Source organism: Protopterus annectens, chromosome 6.part0, assembly GCF_019279795.1.
Source record: "Protopterus annectens isolate FY-2018-M chromosome 6.part0, PAN1.0, whole genome shotgun sequence".
NCBI classification, from domain to species: Eukaryota; Metazoa; Chordata; order Ceratodontiformes; family Protopteridae; genus Protopterus; species Protopterus annectens.
This window is the reverse complement of record NC_056737.1, coordinates 1,327,270,082-1,327,293,942: the sequence shown is the minus strand read 5'-3', so window position 1 is coordinate 1,327,293,942 and position 23,861 is coordinate 1,327,270,082. Positions and strand designations below refer to the sequence as shown.

Genomic DNA, 23,861 nt, shown 5'->3' with positions numbered 1-23,861 from the left:
ACCATTGAAGTGATCCCTGGGGTAAACTTTCTGTTTCCCATCCACTCGTCAAGGTTTCTCTTGAAGGGGGTTAGTAAGGAGCTCTGCCTAACGTAGATTGGAATCTTGTTCCAGAGCATGGGAAGTCTCTGGGACAGGAATCTGTCCCTCCAGCACGTCATATTTATTGTTGTGGTGAGGTTTAGATCTCTGGAGCGTGTGGCTCAAGGGGATATGGTTTTCTTTAGGTGGAGCATGTCCATCAATTTTGGGTTGGACATGGCCTTGTATGTCAGGCAGAGATCACCTCTGAGTAGGCGGTATGCGACCGAGTACAGCTGGAGTTTCTTCAGTCGAGCTGCTTAGGGCATCTGCTTGAGGCCAGTGATCCTCTTGGTGAGGTACTTCTGTGGCCTTTCCAGTTGTTGCAGGTGTCTTGTAAGGTACATCCCAAATGGGGCATTGTACTCTATGATGGGTCTGATGAGTGATGCGTAGAGGGTCCCAATGACCTCTTTCGATCTGAATGCAAATCCTTTTGTAATTAGGTGGGCCACATAGAAGGATTTTCTAACCACTTTGGCAATGTTATAATCAAAGGAGAGGTTAATATCTACTTGGGTCCCCAGATCCCTTATTACATCTTCCGTATTTAGGGGGCTGCCACCTATGTGGTAGTTTGTGGGTACTTTGTTTTTTTCCAAAGTGGATGACTATGCACTTTTTGGCATTTAGCTTGAGGCCATGGTTTTGATACCAGGTATCTGTCTCAGTGAGACCCTTTTGGAGGATGTCTGTGTCAGCCGGAGAGTCAATTATAGCCCCTAGTTTGCAGTTGTCTGTGAACTTGGTCAGCCTTAGTCCCCCTGTGCTTGTCTGTACCTCTGAGAAGTATATACCGAACAGGAGAGGTCCTAGGACTGAGCCCTGGGGAACGCCACTTGTAACCGGTTTAAAGTCAGATCTAGATCCCGCAACTCTTACCATGTGGGTTCTGTCCATGAGGCAGGTGGCAACCCATCTCATGACGTAGGGGTTTATGTTCAGGCTGGTGAGCTTGTCTACAATACCTGAGTGGGGAATGGTGTCAAAGGCCTTTGCGAGGTCTAGGTAGGCTGGGTGGACCACCTTTCCCTCATCTATAGCCTTGGTAACTGTCTCAAAGTCGTCCACCAGGTTTAGGAGGCATGATCTGCCCTTACAAAGCCGAACTGGGTAGGGTCCAGTGTTTGGAGGTTCTCAGTGTCTCTGTTAATGAGATCCATGATGATGCACTCCATAGCTTTGCAGACCAAGCTAATCAGGCTTATAGGGCGATAGTGCCCGGGATCCATTGTGGCTCCACCTTTGTGGTGCGGAATAACCATTGCTGTGTGCCACTCTGTGGGCATGTAGCCTGTGGAGAGGCTGAGTTTAAACGGTGTGTTTAGGTGAGGGGTTAGTTTATCTTTGAGTTCATGTAGGACACAGCCTGGGACACCGTCCAGTCCCATTGATGCTGTGTTTTTGGCTTTGGAGAGAGCTGTTTTAACCTGAATGTCTGTGATTTCAGGGGCACTACATTCTTCTGGTATAGTTATGGGCCCTTTTGGGGGTGAGGGGGGGGGTGAAGTTTGCACTGAACCTGTCTGCCAGGATGTTGGGTATATAGGTCGGTTCCGAGCAGATCTGAGAATTGCCACTTAGATTCTTGACATAGCTAAAGAATGCCTTGGGGTTATCTATGGAGTCCATGGCAATTTTTCTTTCGAAGCTAGCCTTGGATGATTTTATGAGGGAACGTAGTTTCTTGCTTTTACTGATCAGGGATGTCTTCCCTTCTTGGGATTTTACTCTTTTCTGTACTAGTTTCCTCCTTCTGTTGTATAGCTTGTTTATTGCAGGGGTCCACCAGACTGTTTTCCTTTTCTTGGAGGAGTGAGTCTTGATTTTGTTTGAGACTGCTCAGCTCCAGCCGGCCCTCCTCCTTCCAGCCTCCCCGGCCTCTGGGACTCAAACTCCTGCCAAGAGGTCCGGGGAAGGGGAAAAATCTTAAAAGGACAGGCCTAGAAAGCGGTCCCCGGACTGCCCGGCTCCAGCCGGCCCTCCACTTTAGATCAGACCAGTTACCAGACCAGACTCTCTCCAGCTCCGCTCTCCTCAGTTTTCCCCTGAGCCGGAGGAGCCCCAGATCTGGTTTCTAGTACAGGCTTCAGGCTTCCGCTCACTGTCCTTCCAGGCCAGTGTCAGTCGCCTCCTCCTCCCACTCCACCCGGAGCCTTAGTGAAGCGGAGATGGACAGGATGATGTGGAAGTTCATCCGCACCCAGATTCAGATGGGAGTTTTACCTGCCCCCTCTCCCTCCGGAGCAGGGAGCACACAGTTATTCTTTACACCGATTACTCCTTCTCCAATCCAACCTTCAGTTTTGGAGCCCTTCGGTCCGAGGACCCCCGGGTTTGAGAGGTCGGTGCTGATGATTCCTTGCACGTTGACGCTGGCCACAGCCTTGAGCATGTCTGATACAACTGAGTTGGATCCGACCGTGTCTCAGAGCCATAGTCTCAGCTCCAGATCCGACGGGATGCTTTCAGCTCCAGGTGTGTCGGAGCGCAGTCTTTCCCTCGGTATCTCAGCACTTGGAGGCTGGTCTCTCTCTCCCCTTAAGGGCAGAAGGGGACAGCTCCTACTGGCCTTTCACAGGATGTTTGTTCTCCTTCAGCTTTTGATGTGGTGGAGAGGGTTCTCTCGGTTACATCAAAACCCTTGACCGTATCGTCCTCCTCTCCGATTCCCTGTGTTTTGGGTATGGTTCCGACCATCTTGCCATGTCAGGGACAGCCTGCTGCCGCTTTGCCTCAGGATGCTGCCGCATGGGAGCAGCAGGACATTGGGAAGTCATCCCCAGAGATCCCCACTGAGGAGGTTTCTCACAAACATATGTGCAAAAGGAGGCGGTTGGACTCCCCTCCAGAGTCACTCACTGAAGATACCGATTTGGCGGAAGGGGAAGGTTCCCCTCCGTCACCCCCGAGGATGTCTCCTTCAGAGACATCATGGAACTCCTTCATCGGGTGTCTGCCCAGAAACCTACCTTGGATTAATTGGTGTACCTCAAGCCATTCGGCACAGGCCCTCTACTTCCCGAGTGTCCCCTCCCACTGATCCACGAGTGGACCTTCTATCATCCCGGGTGTGGAGGGGAACCAGACACAGTGGAGCCCATCCCAAAGCACCTGGATAAAGATATTCTATGTGTTTCACTGTTGCAGTCATTACATTTGGGTTATGTGCCTGCAGGTAGCCCTCAGCCGGCCTGAATACCAGAGTCTTGGATTCCTGTGTCAGATGCTATCTCTTCTTCCATGACGTCAGGTCATCAGAGGTATAAAACATGCAGCCGATACCGTCAGAACAGTCTTTCTTGCTGCATGGTGCCGGAAGCAGAAGCAGTTCGCAAGTGCCGGTCGGCCGACTCCTGAAATTTTCATTTTCGAGTTTCAGAACCGAAGTCTTCAAAAAAGCTAAGTATCCCTTGGGGATCCTGTTTCTTGCTCTTACACCAATGTCAGTAAAAGTTAACAATTGTCTTTCCTTTGTAACACAAATACCCCATAAAGATTTTCATTCGTACTGCATTTCTTGCTTAGGCCCAGACCACGATGTCCCTCGCTGTTGGTTTTGTGCTTTATTCTACCCCCAAACTATTCGTCGTTGGTCTATTTTTACAGCAAATTATTTTGGTACTCAGTTCAACTATCCAGAAATGTCTTCGATAAGCCATCTGACTACCGATATTCCGAAAAAACATAAAGATAAAGACCAAGACAAACCACATAGGTCCAATTCTGCTGACGACGCTTCTCTTAAGCTAGTCGCCAGTTTGCCGGTACTCAGTGAGGCACTTTCGCAGCCCCTGATACCCGCTACTTCAGATTTGCAGGCCTCTGCTGAGACCCATTCGGAGTCCGGTATGCTGCGAGATGCTTCTTCGACTATGGAACCTGTGGGTGTCTCTACCTTGGATGGGTCCGGAGCCGCTGTGCAGGCACTGGCGTCTGAGGGTGTATTCAGGCCTACAGACTTGCATTTCAAACCGACGCCATCTTCTTCTTCAAGGCCTGAAACTTGACCCACCCCTAGAAAACCAACGTCCAAACCGCATGGTCAGGCCCACATGCCTAAAAAACAAATGATAAGAATGACTAAAGACCTTATTACTTTAATTAGGAGAAGCCAGCCTTCACCCTCAAAGAGACCTAGAACTGATTTACCTTCTGATTCTTCTGATCAGGATTCTGAAATTTCGGTTTCTTCTGATTACCAGGATTTGCCCTTATCTACCTATGAGGATTCTGATGCAGAGGATTCCATTCCCTCTGCTTCCCCTCCAGAAGATTTTTCTTTTGATGAAACCTTGCACATTCTTAGGGAGCATTTCCGCTGGGAAATCCAGGATTACTCTGATTCCAAAAAGAGGCTTAGGGAATTCTATATAGTAGGAGTTAGAACGTTATATTTTATCAGTTTTATACTTATTTATATATTGTTCGCATGTGTCACTTATTGGATGTTTAATTTTATTTTATTTTCATTTCAATTTTATATGCTTATGCATATATATTTTTTTGTGATTATGATCATTTGAGATGTATGTATTGACATCAGTTTATCGCCAGTTGTATTTTGACATATTGTTGCAATATCTCTTTAAAGGAAAGTATTCAAACAGTTTGGTTTAGGCGCCAAAAAGTTTATTTAAAAGTTAGTAGGCTCATTTTTCAGTGTTCTGATGAAGCTTGTTGTGTAGCAAGTGAAAGCGCTTAACTGTTGGATTATCGCTGTATTTGTATAATAAAATTATTGGATTGCTGCTGTGGACTTTGCCGAGATTTTTTTGATAATATCTGGAACTGCCTTTGAGGGAGAGCGTCTCAAGACACAAGAGGTAGCTAACGTTCTTTATTGGTTAATTGCTCTGTAGTTCAAGAACGTTTAATTCTTATCACTTTAACAGCATGTTATGGGCTTATTGAAACAGAAAATGATGTTGATTTCTGATTGTGTGGAAAATAAAGAATTACAGGAATTATTGCATGCAGCAGAACATGTTGGAAAGCATACTTTGCAATGTGGTTTTGATTCCTTGGAGGCCTCTTGCAGGGCTGCAGTTACTGGATCTGTGATTAGAAGGCATGCCTGGCTCATGGAGCAAAATCTGCCTGATCATGTTAAAGCTAAATTTTTGGATGCCCCTTTACAGTATGATACTCTGTTTGGTAATAAGGCAGAAGAGGTTTTAAAGAAAATGGAAGACAAAGCTAAATCAATGCAAACTGTAAAAGATTTCTTACAAGTGCACCCACCCAGATTCAGTAGGCACTGGCCTACTAAAAATTGGTCCTTTCCTGTGTCCAACAGAGCCTCTCATGGCAAATCCAGGTGCTCAAAAGGCTGTAGATATCAATCACAGGGTTCTTACAGGTCAAAGCAATGGGATGCCTCAACCTCCAAACCTGGAGGAAATAAAGCACAACCTTACAGTAAGCAGTCTCAATGACTTCCCTCTAGCATCACCAAGCACTTATCTTTTGGCAGCCCCCTTGGAGGGCAAATTAGCACTTCATGCTCAAAATTGGCAGTTAATTACCAAGGACAAGTGGATATTAAACATAGTATCCCAGAGGTACAGATTTATTTCCATACTTTGCCAATTCCAAACGGTTGGCCAGATCTGCCACAAAATCAATGGGCAGAGGCTCAGAAACAAGTTATGTCCCTCATGGATATGGGGGCTATTCAGCCAGTATCAGAACAGGAAAAAGGACAAGGTTTTTATTCAAGACTGTTCCTGGTACCCAGAAAAGATGATGCCTGGCTTCCAATACTGGACTTATCGTTTTTGAACACATTCCTGGACATACCAAAATTCAAAATGCTGACTTTACAACAGCTACTGCCTATGCTGGGCAGGAACGCTTGGTTAGTGACTCTAGACTTAAAAGAGGCATACCTGCATATCCCAATAAGGGAATCGTGCAGAAGATACCTCCGCTTCAAGGCAGGTTTTATGCTTTACCAATTCTCTGCACTGCCCTTTGGCTTATCTACTGCGCCCAGGGTCTTTACAAAGTGCCTGGCACCAGTAATTGCATTTTGCAGACAAAGAAGCATACAAATTTATCCTTACCTGGACGACTGTCTCATTCAAGCAGAGAACAAGTACATTCTTCTTCAGTATCTGGCGTTTGTAAAAAAGCTTCTAACATGCCTAGGGTACACAATAAACAAAAAAGAAATCACAACTGGTACCCTCTCAAAAAATTACATTCCTGGGTGCAAGCTTGAATACAACTGCCCAGATGATTTACCTTACGCCAGACAAACAAAGGCAACTGACTACATACTTCAAACAGATGGCAACAAAAACCCAGTTATCTGCAAAACAAATTCTGCAGGCTTTGGGGTTCATGGCATCCTGCATTCTACTAATTCCATATGCAAGACTGCATATTGGGAAACTACAATGGTACCTAAAAGGTTTATGGAGTCAACATTGTCACAGTCTGGAAACAATGATTCCTCTCATTCCCTGCATACAACAGGAGTTTCTTTGGTGTGCAGAGACATGTCACCAAAACAAGGGACTGTCCTTCACTCTACCCCCTACCACCCAAACCTTAACTACAGATGCATCAGACTATGCTTGGGGGGCCCACCTGGCGGGGAGATGCATTCAGGGCATATGGACAACACCATGGTCAACACCACAGTTATATGGTACATAAACAAGCAGGGGGGTACACATTCCTACCCCCTTTGCAGACTAGCCATGGCATTGTGGAACACAGCCTTGACTTACCAAGTACATGTTCAAGCACAATTCCTGCCAGGAAAACAAAATACTCTGGTAGATGACCTAAGCAGAAATCCTATGGACCCGCACGAGTGGAAACTGGATCCACAAATCTTCAGCATGGTAACACAGAAATGGGGGAGCCCAGACATAGAACTATTTGCCTCTCCCCAAAATTATTAACTAGACAAATTCTGCACAAGGACTTATCACAGACAAGCATGGAAAGTGGATGCCCTATCCTTCAGTTGAAAAAACCTATCAGTCTACGCCTTTCTCCCTCTGCCTCTTCTCTCCTAGGTCTTACTAAAGGTCAGACAGGAAAAACCAAAAATTATCCTAATTGCTCCAGACTGGCCTCGCCAGCACTGGTACCCAGTTCTAAGGGATATGTCTCAACTCCCTCCTTGGTACTTGCCTCAAATACCTCATCTACTGTCTCAGCAGAACAGTCAAATTCTGCTCACTCAGCTCCAAACTCTGAACCTTGCAGCATGGTCGATCATGTAATTATTCAAACAACACTTCTCAGTAAATCTGTGATGGATGTCATTTTGGAAGCCAGAAGGCCTAGTACTAGAAAATCTTATGCTGATAAATGGAAGAGATTCTGTGCTTGGAATCGAGCACAAGGAACGGACACAGCAAAACCAATTATCCCTCAGATTTTGCAATGCTTGACTGAGATGCTTGACAAGGGCCTATCTTTTTCTTCAGTAAAAATCCATGCCTCTGCTATCTCGGCTCATTACAACACGGAGCCTCCCATCTTTTCTCATCCTCTGCTAAAACAGTATCTTAGAGGGGCCAAAAATTTAAGGCCTCCCAGAAGATCACCAACTCCTGCATGGGACCTCAATTTTGTGCTGGAAAAACTCACCCTGCCTCCTTTTGAACCAGCAGCTACTGCGGATATAAAATTTTTATCTTGGAAAACAGCTTTCCTTTTGGCAATCACTTCAGCAAGAAGGGTTTCAGAACTACAGGCTCTCATGGCTGTGGAGCCTTTTTATTACATTTTACCTGTACAGGGAGTCCCTCAGGACCAATACTTCCTTTATGCCTAAGGTGGTATCCAGTATGGCTCTTACCAAACTGTTCGCCTGCCAACATTTTACCCAAATCCGCAGAACAAGAGGGAGCAGATTCTGCATTCATTGGACGTACACAGGCAACTAAGATTCTACTTAAACAGGACCAAATCTCTAAGAAAGTCTGAGCAACTACTTGTGGCATTTGTTTCAGGATCAGAGGGGAAGGCTATATCAAAGCAGACTATTTCTAAGTGGATAAGCCACTGCATTCGTTTCTGCTACTTGCATCATGGTAAACCTGTGCCCAAGGGAATCAGGTTACACTCCACCAGGGCTGCCTCTACCTCAGCAGCCTTTCTCAGACGAGTTCCAACCAAAGACATTCTAGAAGCTGCTTCTTGGAGCTCTGTTCATACCTTCGTAAAGCATTATCATTTGCCTCTTCTCTAAATCCAGGTCAGGCTTTGCCACTGCAGTTCTGCAGGGCCTTATAGCCGCTCCTAATGCTATTTAGTTCCATCCGCCCATCCATAGCTTTGGGATTCTACCCAAATGTAATGACTGCAACCATGAAACATGAAGAACATAGTACAGTTGTGTATACTTACCATAAATGTAGATGTTCGAGTGTATTCACTGTTGCAGTCCGGGTCCACCCACCCACCATCCCCCTTTCTGTACCTTTTTTATCCTTCACTATACTCAAAAGTCTTTGTGGTGTATTTGCTTTTGGTTGAAGGTAAAGTTTGTTTCTAAAAGTGTATTTATATATGTATTGTTTACTTATATGTATATTTTTGCTGCCCATTTGGGGGGCACCATCTGGGGCAAGAAAAACTGAATAAAATGGCTTCGGCTACATGTTTTATAACCCTGACGACCTGACGTCATGGAAGAGGAGATGGCAACCGACGCAGGACCCAAGACTTTGTTATTCAGGCCGACTGAGGGCAACCTGCCAGCAGATTACCCAAATGTAATGACTGCAACAGTGAATACACTCAAACATCTACATTTATGGTAAGTGTACACAACTGTACTTTATGGTGAGTACATAACTTCTTTATTTCCTTCCTGGAGGACAAGAACATTTCCAAGGAATTGTTGGACCTTTGCCATTCCAGTTTCCAGGTGGCAAGACACTCATTACATTGCAGCTGTGATGTTATGGAGGCCTCTAGCTGAGCTGTTGTATCTGGCTCTCTCATTAGACCAATACTTGGCTTAGGGAACCGACCCTATCAGACCATGTCATATCCAAATTTCTAGATGCACCTATGGCGCAGGACTTCTTTTGGGCCAAAGGCTGAGGCTGTGCTAAAAAAGATGGAAGATGCAAACTGTCAAAAACTTTCTCCAAGTTCAGCCTCCTAGGTTTAGTAGGAATTTGCCCACTAAACACTGGTCCTTTCCGTCTCCGTCAAAAGGTGGCCAGCGGACGCCTCAGAGGGAAAGGCCTCAAAAGCAGCATCAGTCACAAAGGCCCAGACAGTGATCCTCAGGAACCCCCAGGCGGGGAGTTCTAGGACAGAGAGCTGCAATGACTCTTCCTTTGCCCTACCCACCTCCCCACCCTCTCCAAAAAAGATAGGAGGAAGGCTGTCCCTGTTCAGAGGAAATTGGTCTCTCATTGCTTCAGACAAGTGGGTTCTGAAAGTTGTCTCAGAAGGTTACAGGCTCACTTTCAGAGCCATTAAGATACTTGGGTTACCCAGATGTTCTACAAGATTAAAGAGTTGGAGGCCCTTTCTCAGATTCACAGCTTGTGCTCACAGGGCTCAGTGGAACCAGTACCAGAACCTCAAACAGGGAAAGGGTTGTACTCCAGGATATTGCCGGTTTCCAGAAAGGAAGGCTGTTGGTGCCCTATCTTAGATCTGCCCATCCTCAATCAGTCTGTGCTGCTACCAAAATTCAAAGTGTTGACTCTTCAAAAACTTCTTTCCATGATAGCCCTTCAGGCCTTAATGGTCACCTTAGACCTAAAAGATTCTTACTTGCACATTCCTATAGAGGAATCTTGCAGAAGTTTTCTTTGCTTCAGGGCAGGTGCCAGTCTTTTTTTAGCTCTCTGCACTGCCCTATGCCTTGTCTACTGCCCCCAGGGTCTTCGTAAAGTGTTTAGCTCATGTGATTGCTTTCTGCAGAACAAGAGGGATTCAGATTTACCCTTGTCTGGACAACTGCCTCATTCAAGACACAAATGAGTCAAAGCTAATCAAGGATCTGTCCTTCACTCAGACCCTGTTCACCTTTTTGGGGTTCACCATAAATCTTCGGAAATCCAACACAGACCCTTCCACCAGGATAGTTTTTCGGGAGGCAATTCTGGATTCCTCCCTTCAAAAGACCTTCCTCCCTCCAGAAAACATCTCCTTGACTCAATACAAATGTTGTGCAGAGACAGTGCCTCTCAGCCAGGGAATTCCTCAGAGTATTAGACTACTTGGCATCTTGTATTGTCATGATCTGTCTGGCCAGGCTACACATGAGTAAGCTCCATGAGTATCTGAAGTATTTGTGGTGCCATCACTCACAGTCCCTGGAGACAGAAATTCCACTGATCCCTTGCCTCAAGGAAGAATTTGCATGGTGGATATGGGCTTGTGCCCAGAACCACTGTCTCCCCTTCAGGTTCATCCCTCAGGGCCAAACTTTATCCACATATGCTTCAGAGACAGCCTGGGGGCAATACCTTCAATCCCAAGGCAGATGGGAAGATCAGTCCAGGCACAAGCACATAAATTGGAAAGAACTGATGGCCGTGCAAAAGAGCCTAGTCAATTTCAAAGATCAGTGGTAACCAGGGGTCCTACTTGTCAGAACAGACAACACCACAGTTATGTGGTACATAAACAAACAAGGGGGCACCCACTGTTACCCTCCTTGTCGACTAGCAATGCAGGGCTGGGAGACCGCTCATTCTCTGGGGTTGCACCTCATGGCACAGTTCCTCCCAGGGACTCAAAACACTCCAGCAGATCAACTCAGCAGGAATTTGATGCATCCCAGTGAGTGGCATCTGCACCCGAAAGCATTTCTAAGCATAGTCCTGAAATGGTGATCCCCACAGACAGATCTTTGCCACCAACGGAAATACTTGGCTAAAAAGATTTTGTTCCAGGAGCAAACTACCCACAGACTGGAGGAAAGATGCTTTCTTCTGTCTTTGGAGCCACCTGATGTTTTTCGTGTTTCACTGTTGCAGTCATCACCTGTGGGTTATCCCTGCTGTGGTAGCCCTCGGCTGGCCCGAATACCAGAGTCAGTGTTTTTCTGCATCAGCTGCAGTCGTCTGTAGACTGACGTGAGGTCATCAGTGCTATAAAGCAAAGCAGCTGATACCATTACATCAGTCTTTCATGCCGTGGAGCCCGTAGCAGAAATAGTTGGCAAGTGTGCCAGTTTGTCGCTACTAGAGCTCGGATCACAGCTGCAAATGTCTAAAGCTAAGTAACCCCATTGGGGATCTATTTTTCTTGCACTAACCAATGTACGAGAAAGTTAGCAATTGTCTCGCCTGTGGAAAGCAGATCCCACACCAAGACTTCCATTCATTTTGCTTCACTTGTTTAGGCCCAGACCATGATCTTGCCCGTTGTCGGTGCTGTGCCCTCTTTAACGCGAGAACCATTCGTTGTAGAGCTCTTTTGGTGGACAGGTATTTTCGTCCTCCGTCTTCACAAATGGCATCTGTCAGCCAGCAATCCGTAGAGCCTCCAAAAAAGTGTAGGGGTAAACATAGAGACAGACCATATAAGGCTAAGCCTTCAGACGACTTTTCCGCTGAGCAGGTCGTCATTTCTCCGGAATTCAGTGAGGTGCTTTTGCAGCCCCTGATGCCCGATGCGATACCTACGCTGGCCTCTACCGAGACTCTTTCGGAGTCAGGTATGTCACAGAAATCTTCGTCTTCAGAGCCTTTGGTTGTCTCTGCCTCTGTTGGGTCCAGAGCCATGAGGCAGGCACCGGCTTCCGAGGAGGTCTTTCACACTACCGAGTCTAGTCAGAAACCGACATCTTCTCTCCCAACTACCATTCTCTCAGACCGATGAATACCCTAGAAGCCAGGCCACCCCTAGAAAATCTACCTCTAGCCGCCATCTTACTCCCGCCCCTCCACCCCAGGCCCAAATGCTTAAGATGGCGGAGGATCTTATTTCCCTTTTCAGGGGCAGTCATAAGCCACACCCTCTAAAAGGAAAAGACATTCTTCTCCTGAACCATTGACAGAGCAAGATTCTGAGGAATCTGATTATTCAGATTTTGAAGAGGAACAACAACCTCTGACTGCTTATGAGGATTCAGATGCAGAGGAATCCATCCCTTCTGCCTCCCCACCAGAAGACCTCTCCTTTGGGGAAACACTCCACACTCTCAGAGAACATTTCTAATGGGAATCTCAGGATTTCCCTCAGTCTAAGAAAAGGCTAAGAGACTTTCTCGACCTGCCCCAGCACAGACCCCTGGCCACCCCCCCCCCCATTTTAGAAGTGGTGGATGATGTTTTCCATGAATCCAGTTTAGCCCCTGACACTGTCCCACCTGCTCTCAGTAAACCAGACAGGTATTACAGAGTACCAGACTCTTATGAATACTTGTACAGAAATCTTGCTGCAGACCCAGAGGTCATTACACAGGGACCTAAAGGAGCCAGGGCTAGTTCTGCAAAGAATCCTACACCTTCTGGTAAGGATGCCAGAGCTCAGGACAGATGGGGTAAAAAAGTTTACACCTCTGCAACCTTAGCTATCAGAGTTCTCAACTGTCAGTTCCATATGTTAAAATATCAACAGCCCACTTTGGAACTATTAAAGCAAAAGATTTCTACCTTTCCTGACTGTGCCAATTCTAAGGGGTTAGCAGATGTATGTCACTCTAATTGTCAAGTGGCAAAGCACTCTTTACACTGTGGATATGATGCACTAGAAGCTGCAAGCAGGGCAGCAGTGTCAGGGTCTCTTATTAGTAGACTTGCATGGTTGAAGGAACAATCTCTACCTGATCTTGTCAAGTCTAAATTAATTGATCCACCCTTGGATAAAGGCCGCTTGTTTGGAGAAAAAGCAGAAGAGGTGCTTAAAACGATGGAAGACAAAGCAAAATCTATGCAAAACAGTAAATGATTTATTTCAGGTTCAACCTCCTAGATTCAGCAGGAATTTTCCCTCTAAGCACTGGTCCTTTCCTGACCCTTTCAGAGAGGGGCAAGCTAAGCCCCGCAGGAACAGGCCATCCCAGGTCCCTATCCCAGGGACAACAAAGAACCAAACAGTGGACCACTTCCACCTCTAAGGCAGGGAGTTCTAAGCCATCCCTCTATGGAAAAAACTCTCAATGACTCCCACTCCCCCCTCTGACCTCCTTTTTCCCACCAAAAGCTCGGAGGAAGGCTATCCCTCTGCAAAGGAAATTGGCTGTCTGTAACAAAGGACCAATGGGTCTTAAAAGATCATTTTTCAGGGATACAAATTCACTTTCAACAAACTCCCTATTCCCAGAGGGTACCTAGACTTACCCCTAAACCAGTGGGCAGAGGCATTAAAACAAGTCCAAACTCTCATATCCCAGGGGGCAGTAGAACCTGTTCCCGCAGATCAAACAGGCAAAGGCTTTTATTCCAGGCTGTTCCTTGTTCCCAAAAAGGAGGGCACTCTGTGCCTCATCCTGGATCTGTCCATTCTGAACACCTCCCTGGTGGTCTCCAAATTCAAAACGCTAACCTTGCAGCAGCTGTTGCCTATGCTGGCCAAAAATGCCTGGTTAGTGACCCTGGACCTAAAAGATGCGTACCTCCACATCCCTATAAGGGAGTCCTGCAGGAAATTCCTGTGTTTCAGAGGAGCAGGCTCACAGCACTTTAAGTTCTCTGCTCTTCCCTTTGGCTTCTCTACTGCTCCCAGGGTTTTCACCAAATGTTTGGCTCCGGCCATAGCATTTTGCAGACAGAGAAATATACAGGTTTACCCTTGTCTGGACGTCTGTCTCATTCAGGCAGAGCACAAAGAAAAGCTGCTCCAGGACCTCCACTGTGTCAAAACCCTCCTAACTTTCTTGGGGTTCACCATCAGTGAGAAGAAATCAAAGCAAACTCCCTCCAGAAGGATCATTATCCTGATAGCACTGCTGGACACAGAATCCCAAATGGCTTTCTTATCCCCAGAAAAGCAGAGCTTCCTTCCTCTCTACTTTATGCAGCTGGCATCCAAAAGTCACCTCACAACGAGGAAGTTCCTGCAAGTCTTTGGGGTACATGACATCTTGCATCCTTCTAATCCCTCTGGCCAGGCTTCACATGAGGAAACTTCAGTGGCATCTAAAGAACCTTTGATTTCAACACTCACAGCCTCTAGAGACTGCTCTCCCTCTGATCCTCTGTATAAGGGACGAGTTTCTCTGGTGGACAGGGGCCTCTGCCAAGAACCACGGCCTCCCCTTCATCATCCACCCTGCCGGGCAGGCAGACCATCACCACCGACACCTCAGACATTGCTTGGGGTGCCCAGCTAGCAGGCAGGTACACCCAAGGTCTTTGGGATGCCCAACACCTTCCCTTACATATCAACCAGAAGGAAGTGATGGCAGTGCAAAAGGCTCTGACATCCTTCCAACCCCATCTCAGGCCAGGGGTTCTCCTCATTAAAACAGACAGCTCCACAGTAATGTGGTACATCAACAAGCAGGGAGGGACACAGTCTTGCCCTCTGTGCAGGTTAGCCATGAACCTCTGGCTGGCTGCCTACCCCATGGGATTACACGTAATAGCCTAATACCTACCAGCGATCAACAACACCCTGGCAGACCACTTAAGTAGACACTTACTGGAACCCCACGAAAGACAGCTCTACAGAAAGATATTTTTTTAAGTCACTCAAGTGTGGGGAAGTCCAGAGGTGGATCTCTTTGCTTCACACCTCAACCACCAGCTGAAGAAATTCTGTACCAGGGAGTATCACCACCTAGCATGGAAGGTGAATTCCTTGACCTTCACCTGGAATTCCCTCTTTGTGTACACATTCAACCCTCTGCCCCTTATTCCCAAGGTACTCATCAAGATAAGGGAGGAGGGACCCAAGGCCATCCTCATTCCTCCAGATTGGCCCAGACAGCGTTGGTACCCCTTGACATCTCAGCCTCCCAGGCAGCTTCCCCAGATCCCAAACCTCTTGATTCAAGTTGGGGAGGGGGTGCTGAACCCAGACATACAGGCTCAAACTATCAGGATGGCTGATACTCCCCAGGTAAGCAAGGGGCTTCTGCTAAGCAAGCGGGTCTTAGACATTATCACAGAGGCCAGAAGACCCAGCACCAGAAACTCTTACACAGGGAAATGGAAAAGATTCTGCACCTGGAGCCAGTCCAGAGGGGCCAGTTTCTCACAACCAGTCTTATCCTGGACTATCTAGAGGAATTACTCAATAGTGGCCTCTCCTTCTCTTCTGTTAAAATCCACGCCTCAGCCATTTCAGCTCATTTTAATAAAGACTAGTCCCTGTACTCTAATCCTTTGATTAAACAATTTCTCAGAGGGGCTTCTAATATCAGACTTCCAAGAAGGCCTCCCATGCCAGCCTGGGACCTAAATTATGTTTTGGAAAAACTAACCTTACCACCCTTCGAACCTGCTTCTTCAGCAGAACTGAAATACCTCTCATGGAAGACTGCTTTTTCGCTAGCTATCACTTCAGCCAGAAGGGTTTCTGAACTTCAGGCACTGATGGCCATTGAATCCTTCGTCATTTTCCATGCAGATTGGTTTCCCTTAGGACTAACCCCTCTTGTATGCCCAAGGTGGTATCTAATGTGACTCTCAACCAGGCCATTAATCTGCCCACCTTCTTCCCTAACCCTCAAAACAATGGGGAAAGAATGAATTCTGCACTCTCTAGATGTACACAAACAGCTCAGATACTACCTGGACTGTACTAAAGCCTTCAGAAAAATGGACCAACTTCTTGTCAGTTTTGCCAAAGGGGCAGAGGGGAAGCCCAATTCCAAGCAGACTATTTCCAAATGGATATCACGCTGTATCCATTTCTGCTACAGATTTCATGGAAAACTTCCCCCTAAGTCTATTCATACCCATTCCACTAGGGCAGCCTACACTTCCACAGCATTCCTCAGAGGAGTTCCCACCAGGGGCATCTTGGAAGCTGCCACCTGGACTTTGTTCCACACATTTACAGAACATTACCACCTTCCTCTTTTCTCTAAGGCTAGGGCAGGGTTTGCCTCTGCAGTCCTGCAGGGCTTGCTTTTACCCATGCCTAGGTCTGTAATCTTTCCACCCCTTTCTTCAGCTTTGGGAATCCTCCCACAGGTGATGGCTGCAACAGTGAAACATGAAGAACATAGTACAGTTGTGTACAGTTACCATAAATGTAGCTGTTAGAGTGCTTTCACTGTTGCAGTCCTGGTTTCCCTACCTCCTTCCCCCTTATATCCTCTTTTATTAGGGAGACATAAGCTTCTTGGGGTGGTTGTTAACCACCAGGACCACTTTGCCATATTTCCTGGGGCTTCTGACTGGTTAGGGCAAGAAAAACTGATGTGTAATGGCATCAACTGCCTTGCTTTATAGCACTGATGACCTGACATCAGTCTACAGGCGACTGCAGCTGATGCAGAAAAACATTGACTCTGTTATTCGGGCCGGCCGAGGGCTACCACAGCAGGGATAACCCGCAGGTGATGACTGCAACAGTGAATACACTCTAACATCTACATTTATGGTGAGTGTATACAGCTCTACTTTTTTTATGCGTTTTCCCCCCCTGCCTCCTCTTCCAAGCGTTCTCCTAAAAATCAGAAAAGAAGGCCCAAGGGTCATCGTGATAGCCCCAGACTGACCCAGGCAGCACTGGTATCTTTTGCTACAGAGTTTAACCAATGAAAACCCATAGCAGTTACATCAGAGAGTGGACCTTCTGACTCAGGAGAAGGGGAGGTATGTGCATCCCAACCGCCAGACTCTCAAACTCGCAACCTGGATAATTCCACAAAATACTATGAGCAGACATGTTCAAGACATCCTCAAAGAGGCTAGAAGGCCTAGTACTAGGAAATCATACTCAGCCAAGTGGAAAAGATTTTCCATTTGCTGTCAGCAGCAAGGCCTCATTCCTAAATCAGCCAATATCTCTGCCATTTCAGATTATCTGCCTACCCTGATGGATAGAGGCCTATCCTTTACTTCCATCAAAATTCACGCCTCTACTATTTCAGCCCACATCCCTACTCTTCTTCATATCTTTTCCCACCCCCTAATGAAACAGTTCCTTAGGCTAGTAATGGTCCACATCAGACTTCCCAGGAGAAAACCCATATCTCCATGGGACCTCAGTTTTGTTCAAGAAAAACTGACACTACCCCATTTGAAAAATGGTACCTTTTGCTTATTTAAAATTCTTAACCTAGAAGACTGCCATTTTACTGGCTAACCTCAGCTAGAAGGGTCTCTGAGCTACAAGCCCTCATGGCAATGGAACCATTTCTCATATTCCACCCAGAGAGAGAATCTCTCGGGACTAATCCATGCTTTATGCCCAAGGTGGTCACAGACACATCCTTGAATCAAGCCTTACGCTTGTCCACCTTTTTCTCCAAGCCTTAGAACAGGCTTTGCCACTTCCTTGACAGAATTAAATCTTTCAGGAAATCAGACCAACTTTTTGTGTCCTGTGCTACTGGCTGTGAAGGGAAACCAGTCTCCAAACAGACTGTCTCCATTTGGATCTCGTACTGTATTTCCTTTTGTTACAGCCATCATGGCAAGAAGCCTCCTGAAACTGTAAGGACTCACTTTGCTAGGGCCACTTCTACCTCTGCTGCCTTACTGAAAGGAATGCCTGTCAAAGACATTTTGGAAGCTGCTACCTGGTCATCTGTGCATACCTTTACCAAGCACTACCAGTTATCAGCCTTCTCCAAGCTAGAACAGGATTTGCCACTGTCATGTTGCAGGGCATCCTGTATTTTCCATAATCTACCTTCCACTCTCTTCTCAGCATCCCACAGGTCAGGACTGCAGCAGTGAAACACGAATAACATAGTACAGTTGCATACACTTACCATAAATGTAGATGTTGGAGTGTGTTCACTGTTGCAGTCTTCTTTCCCTCCCTCCATCCCCGTTTTGCCTACAGTAGTAGTCTGGTTCTGTTTTCTGCACTAACCAGAGGACCCCCTAGGTGTTTACCCTCCAAGCCCCTTTTTCTAACTTTGTCCCTTGCTTATGCTTCATCCTGTCCTGGGGACTCCTGCCTTCTAAAGGTCAAGAAAAAAATGATGCCTTGGTGTCAGCTGGCTTCCTTTATACCCAAGAGTGGTGACATCAGGGTAATGCATCCACCAGCCTTAGGAGGAGGGAGATTTTTACTCTGGTAGTCTGGCTTGCCAAGGACTTCCACAGCAGGAAATCCTACAAGTCAGGACTGCAACAGCGAATACACTAGAACATCTACATTATGGTTAAGTGTACACAACTGTACTTTCATTGTGAATCTCCTGCAGTCGGAGTTCACTGTCAACTACAAAAAAAAATCTTCCCTCCGGCCCATCCAAGACCTAGTGATTCTGGGATGCAGATTGGACACCAGAAAGATGCTGACTTACCTGCCTCAGGAAGAAGAATAGAATCTTGCAGCTTAATTTTCACAGCCTTTCCTCCATCAACAACTATTCGGGTAAATCCTTAGGGCTTTGGAATTCATGGCAGCTACTGTCCCGATGCTCTGTCTAGCCAGACTATATGTGAGGAAAATTCAGTGGTACCTGAAGATAGTCTGGTCCCAGCATCTCATCCTCTAGACCCTGGGTTCCTCTTTAGACCTTGCCTTAGGAAGGAACTCTGTTGGTAGGTGGATCAAGTGAAATTCAACCCAAGACTCCTTTTCTTCCCACCAGTTCTGACACAGGAGTTGCATAGCAATGCCTCGAACGAGGCCTGGGGGCCTGGACAGGCACCCACAGAGTCCAGAATAGATGTCAGCCAAAATTCCAAAGGGAACGCATCAACCTGAAAGAGATGAGGGCCCTCATCTAAGTTCTTCTGGTCTTCTCACAAAGCCAGGTCCTCTTCAAGTATTCATAGACAACACGACAGTTGTGTAGTATATAAGCAAGAGGCACCATGTCATACCACTCGTACAGAATAGCACAAAGAACCTGGAGACGTACCACCCAAAAAAACATGTTGATGCTCTCGATATACATCTGTCACAGGATAGTGTGTTTTAGTGGACATGTTAAACTGGACCTTAGAGGACCTGCATGAGTGGATCCTGAACAGATGAGTCTTCTTGGATATCCTTCTTCATTGGGTGACCCCTCAGATAAATCTGTATGCTTCAGAGAGCAAAAACCAATGTCTTCTTTTTTGCACCAGGAATCCTAGCCCCTCTGCTTGGAAGACCGATGCTGTCTCTTTTCAGTGGACAGGGAAGATGGTCTTCGTGTTTCACTGTTGCAGTCATCACATTTGGGTTAGCTGCTTGCAGTAGCCCTCAGTCGGCCTGATTAACAAAGTCTTGGGTCCTGCGTCGGTTGCTCTCTCTTCTTCCCCAGGTAGTCAGGGGTATAAAACATGCAGCCATTACATCAGTCTTTCTTGCCGTGTAGTGCCCGAAGCAGAAGCTCCTGAAATGTTTGATGTAATGCGATCCTATCTCGCCTACATTCATAACTGATGGGCTCGGAGCCGAGAATAGGTTCCGACTCGGCCGATACACTAGCACAAAGTCTCTCACTGGCTGGGCCAACCCCTTATCCCAGAATGCACCATGCCCAAACCCCCAGATCTCGTTTGCCGCTCCTAGAGTAACGACGTGGTCTCGACTTGGCTGTGGCTAAGTACCCTTCTATTTTGGCCTTTTGGTCGCTTTTTTGCAGTTAGCTTAAATTTTTATACTCAAACAGCTATTTTAATAGCTATCTTGTCGTTAGTACCCTTGTGATTGACTGTGTTTGTTTCTTGGATTGTTGTGGTGATTCCTGCCCATTTGAGTTAGAGGGCCTTTACCCTATTTCTTGTCGAGCATTTAAGTTAGAGCTCTTCCCTCCCTTCCCTCCTTGTGTGTTTTGGGTGTTAGTATGTCTGGCAAAGAAAAGGAACATAAGCCATCGGGCTTTAAAAAATGTTCAAAATGCAGTTACAAGATGTCGTTGACAGATGGCCACGCCATCTGTGTTTATTGTCTAGGGGCTAAACACTTGCAAGAATCTTGCAGTGTTTGCCATGCTTTCTCCTCTCGTGTCCTACATGAGAGAAAAAATAAGCTTATCCTGAAGGGTTTGATCAAGCCAGCCTTCGAGGAAGCTTTCTCTTCTTCTCCCACCTCAAAAAATCGAAGCAAAAGAAATCTTCGGTTCTGACAAGTCCGTCAGAGCCGCCTGCAAAAAGAGCTAAATCTCTGTCCCCTTCCTCAGCGCCACTGGTTTCGGAGCCGCAGGATAGAGGTTCTAAATCTGGGTCTCCTTCCTCGGCTCCACTCGTCTTGGAGTCTCGGGATGAGAGATCAGGTACTCTATCCCCTTTCTTGGCTCCACTGATCTCGGAGCCGCAGGATAGAGGATCTAAATCTGGGTCTCCTTCCTCGGCTCCATTGGTCTCGGAGCCGCAGGAGAGTGTTTCTGCTTTGGGGTTGGTGTCATCGGCTCCTGAACCGTCGGCGCTGAAAGAGGTCTCGGTTCTGGTCAAGTCTGCTTCTGCTCCGATCATTTTGGAGCCGGCCTCCTAGCTTTGTCTCGGAGCTGATAGAAAAAGTTTCTCTGCCCCCTTCTGTTTCCTCCAGGTCCTCCAGGCTTTCAGATTCGGACTTAGATAGGGTGGTCCAGAGGCTCCTCCAGTCACCTGTCTTATCCAAATTATTTTCGGCTCCGGCCCAGTCGGCCCCGGAGCCAGCCCTTTCGATACCGTTTCTTCCTCCTCCGACAACCTTGGTGTCATCGGAGCTGGAGTTCGTAGAGTCGGGTGAAGTCCTTGAGTCGGTTCCGAGACCCACTGCTAGTCTGTCGGTACCGACTTCAGCTCCAACCCTTTCTGTCCCTTCCAGAGGTTTCAGTTCTCGGGTGTCCTCAGCCGGGCCTGAGGGGAATTCGTTGGGGCTTCTGGTTTCGGCCCCGAGTCTCCCACTTGGCGCCTCGGCTAGGGGAACCCCAACCCCGGGCATGGTCTCAGAGACGGGCCTCTCTTCAGATTCTGGTGGGCCCGCCTTCGAGGCTATGAGGAGTGTGCTGGCCAAGTCTCTAGTGACTTAACCTGAATCTGCGAATCCTTCCCTAGACACGGCAACTAGAGCTTCTGGTGCCCCCTTGTCTTCGAACAGCGAGGCTCCTAGGTCTGAGGATTCCTCCTTGTGTGGTCCCCTGTTTTCAGAGGGGCCTTCAGAGTTCGTGCCTGAAGAGCCCCCCAGGAAAAAGTTGTGCAAGAGGAAGCACATAGACTCCCGAGATGAGTCTGTCACCTCGGACACCGACCTTGATGATGCGGAAGGGTCCCCTAAGTCGTCCTCTGACGATGTCTCGTTCTCTGATATCCTGGAGATCTTGAGACAGAGGGGTGACTGGCCATCCAAAATCCCTTCCACGGAGGAGTCGGTCTTCCTCAAGGACTTTGGAGCCCAACCCTCCACCTCCTGGGTGTCTCCACCCTTCGATGAGTTACTGGACCTTATTTGTTGAAGGGTGTGGGAACACCCTGATTCTGTGGAGCCAGTTCCTTCTTGCCCCAACAAGTTTTTATCCGCACCCCCTGGCAAGGAGTTTCTAACCAAGGGAGTTCTGGTTGATGCTATGGTGGTGGCATCTGCCACCCAGCAGGATGTGGCAGAGGCATCTACTTCTATCCATCCTCCTAACAAGGAGTCCAGGAGCATGGATAGGTATGGGAAGCATACCCTGACTTCAGCGACCTTTACTCTGCGGTCGCTGAATTATTTATGTCACTTTACGAGGCTCCAAAGGGATTTCATAAAGGAGTTGGGGAGATACCCTGTCGGGTAACGTGCCTGAGGCGTTGACGCAGTCTGTCAACGCCCAGCTGTCTACCCTTTCGTCGATTGTTAACTCGTCCGTGAGGCTCATATTGTATGCAGCCGAAGGGGCGGGTAGGGCAGTGAGTTCGGGCGTAGCCCTTAGGAGGCAAGCCTGGATGCGCTTGTGTCACTTTGCGGAGGCGTTCAAGTCTTCCTTCGCCGATGCTCCATTCGATGGGTACTCTGTCTTTGGACCCAAGGTGAAAGACACACTCACTAGATGTGAGCAGGAGGGTAAGACTTTGTCTGCCGTTGGGGCCCGTTTTTCGCTTCCCTCTAGACCTTATCCCAAGGCTCAGAGGGGAGGAAAGATGTGGTTCAGAAAGTCCCAAAAGTCTTTCCCTGCCCATCAGAGTGACCCCCCCCTTCCAGAGGCAGGGGGGGAAGTATTCTGGAGGATGTCGCCCTAGAGGCGGCGGAGGCCCCCGCAACTCAGGAGACCGCGAATCCTTTCGTGGTTCCTCCTTCCAGCGTCCCTGAGGGACTGCCCGACTGTGCGTCTCCGGAGCCAGTCGGAGGTCGATTCTCGGAGCATCCAAGGGCCTGGGGTTCCATCACTCAGGATCGGTGGGTGCGTCGTATCATCGCCGGAAGTTACACCATCCCCTTTATCCGTCCCCCTACACCGTCAAGGAAAATCCCGGACGTGCCACCCAGTCAACGGGATCAAGCAGCCATAGAGGTCACAAAGCTGCTCGGAAAGCGAGTCATCCAGCCAGTCCCCACAGACCAGACCGGATTAGGAACTTACTCAAGGATATTTTTGGTGCCAAAAAGAACAGGGGACTTGAGAACCATTCTGGATCTCAGCCACCTAAACCGCTTCGCAAAGAAGTCCAAGTTCCGGATGGTCACGTTGCAATCCATTTTCCCATTGCTGGAAAAAGGAGTATGGATGTGCTCCATCGATCTCAAGGACGCCTATTATCACATCAAGATAAACAAAGCATCCAGGATACATTTACGCTTCCGCCTAGGAGCCAATCACTTCCAGTTCCGGGCTCTGCCCTTTGGTCTCACCACAGCCCCCAGGGTGTGTACCAAATGTCTGGCAGTGGTGACGGCTCACCTGAGACGTCTGGGATTCCAGGTGTTTCCGTATCTAGATGACTGGCTCCTCACCGCCCCCACCAGGTATCTTCTTACTCTAGCCGTGAGTGCTACCATCGAGTTGGGACATCTATTAGGAATTGCATTCAACTGGGAAAAGTCTGTATTGCTGCCATTACAGCGTGTTGCCTTTATAGGCGCAGAGCTAGACTCTGTAGAGATGCGAGCATTCCTTCCAACAGAGAGGATAAAGATACTACAGGACCAAGTCCTAGCCTTACTGCCCTTATGGAAAGCCCCAGCCAGGATGGTCCTTCAGCTTTTGGGATCGATGGCGGCCTGCATTCTTCTGGTCCCTCTGGCAAGATTGCGCATGCAAATTCTTCAATGGCTCCTGTCGACCCAGTGGTCATACCAAGAACTGCCATTGTCCTACCCGATTCTCATCACAGAAACGTGCCAGCGAGATCTTCGTTGGTGGCTCCTCTCCTCCAACCTGAACCAGGGGAGATTCTTCTGCCCCCCTCCCCCATTGCCACAGTGACCACGGACGCCTCCCAGATAGAGTGGGGGGGGCATTATCTGGGCAGGACGGTTCAAGGCACGTGGCAAGATCACGAAACCCACTTGCATATCAATGTTCTGGAAATGAGGGCAGTGCTTCTAGCTTTGCAGGCACTTCACAGCTCTCTTCCCAACGGTACCATCGCAATCTTCTCAAAAAATATTGCGTTGGTATGGTACCTGAACAAGCAGGGAGGAACCAGGTCTTATCCTCTTTGCAGAGAAGCCATGAGAGTGTGGAATTGGGCGATCGCTTCCCAGAGATTTCTAGTGGTAACGCACATTCCGGGGAAGTCCAATGTGATAGCAGACAGGCTGAGCAGAGTTATTCTGATGCCTCACGAGTGGTCCCTGATTGACCAAGT

The 23,861-nt window shown here is 47.7% G+C and overlaps 1 protein-coding gene across 1 annotated transcript in view; it reads left to right on the top strand.

The window, feature by feature from the left end:
• Positions 1 to 23,861, top strand: part of STAM2 (signal transducing adaptor molecule 2) — a gene marked incomplete in the record, with an annotated part of 1,442,819 nt that overhangs the window by 1,197,242 nt on the left and 221,716 nt on the right.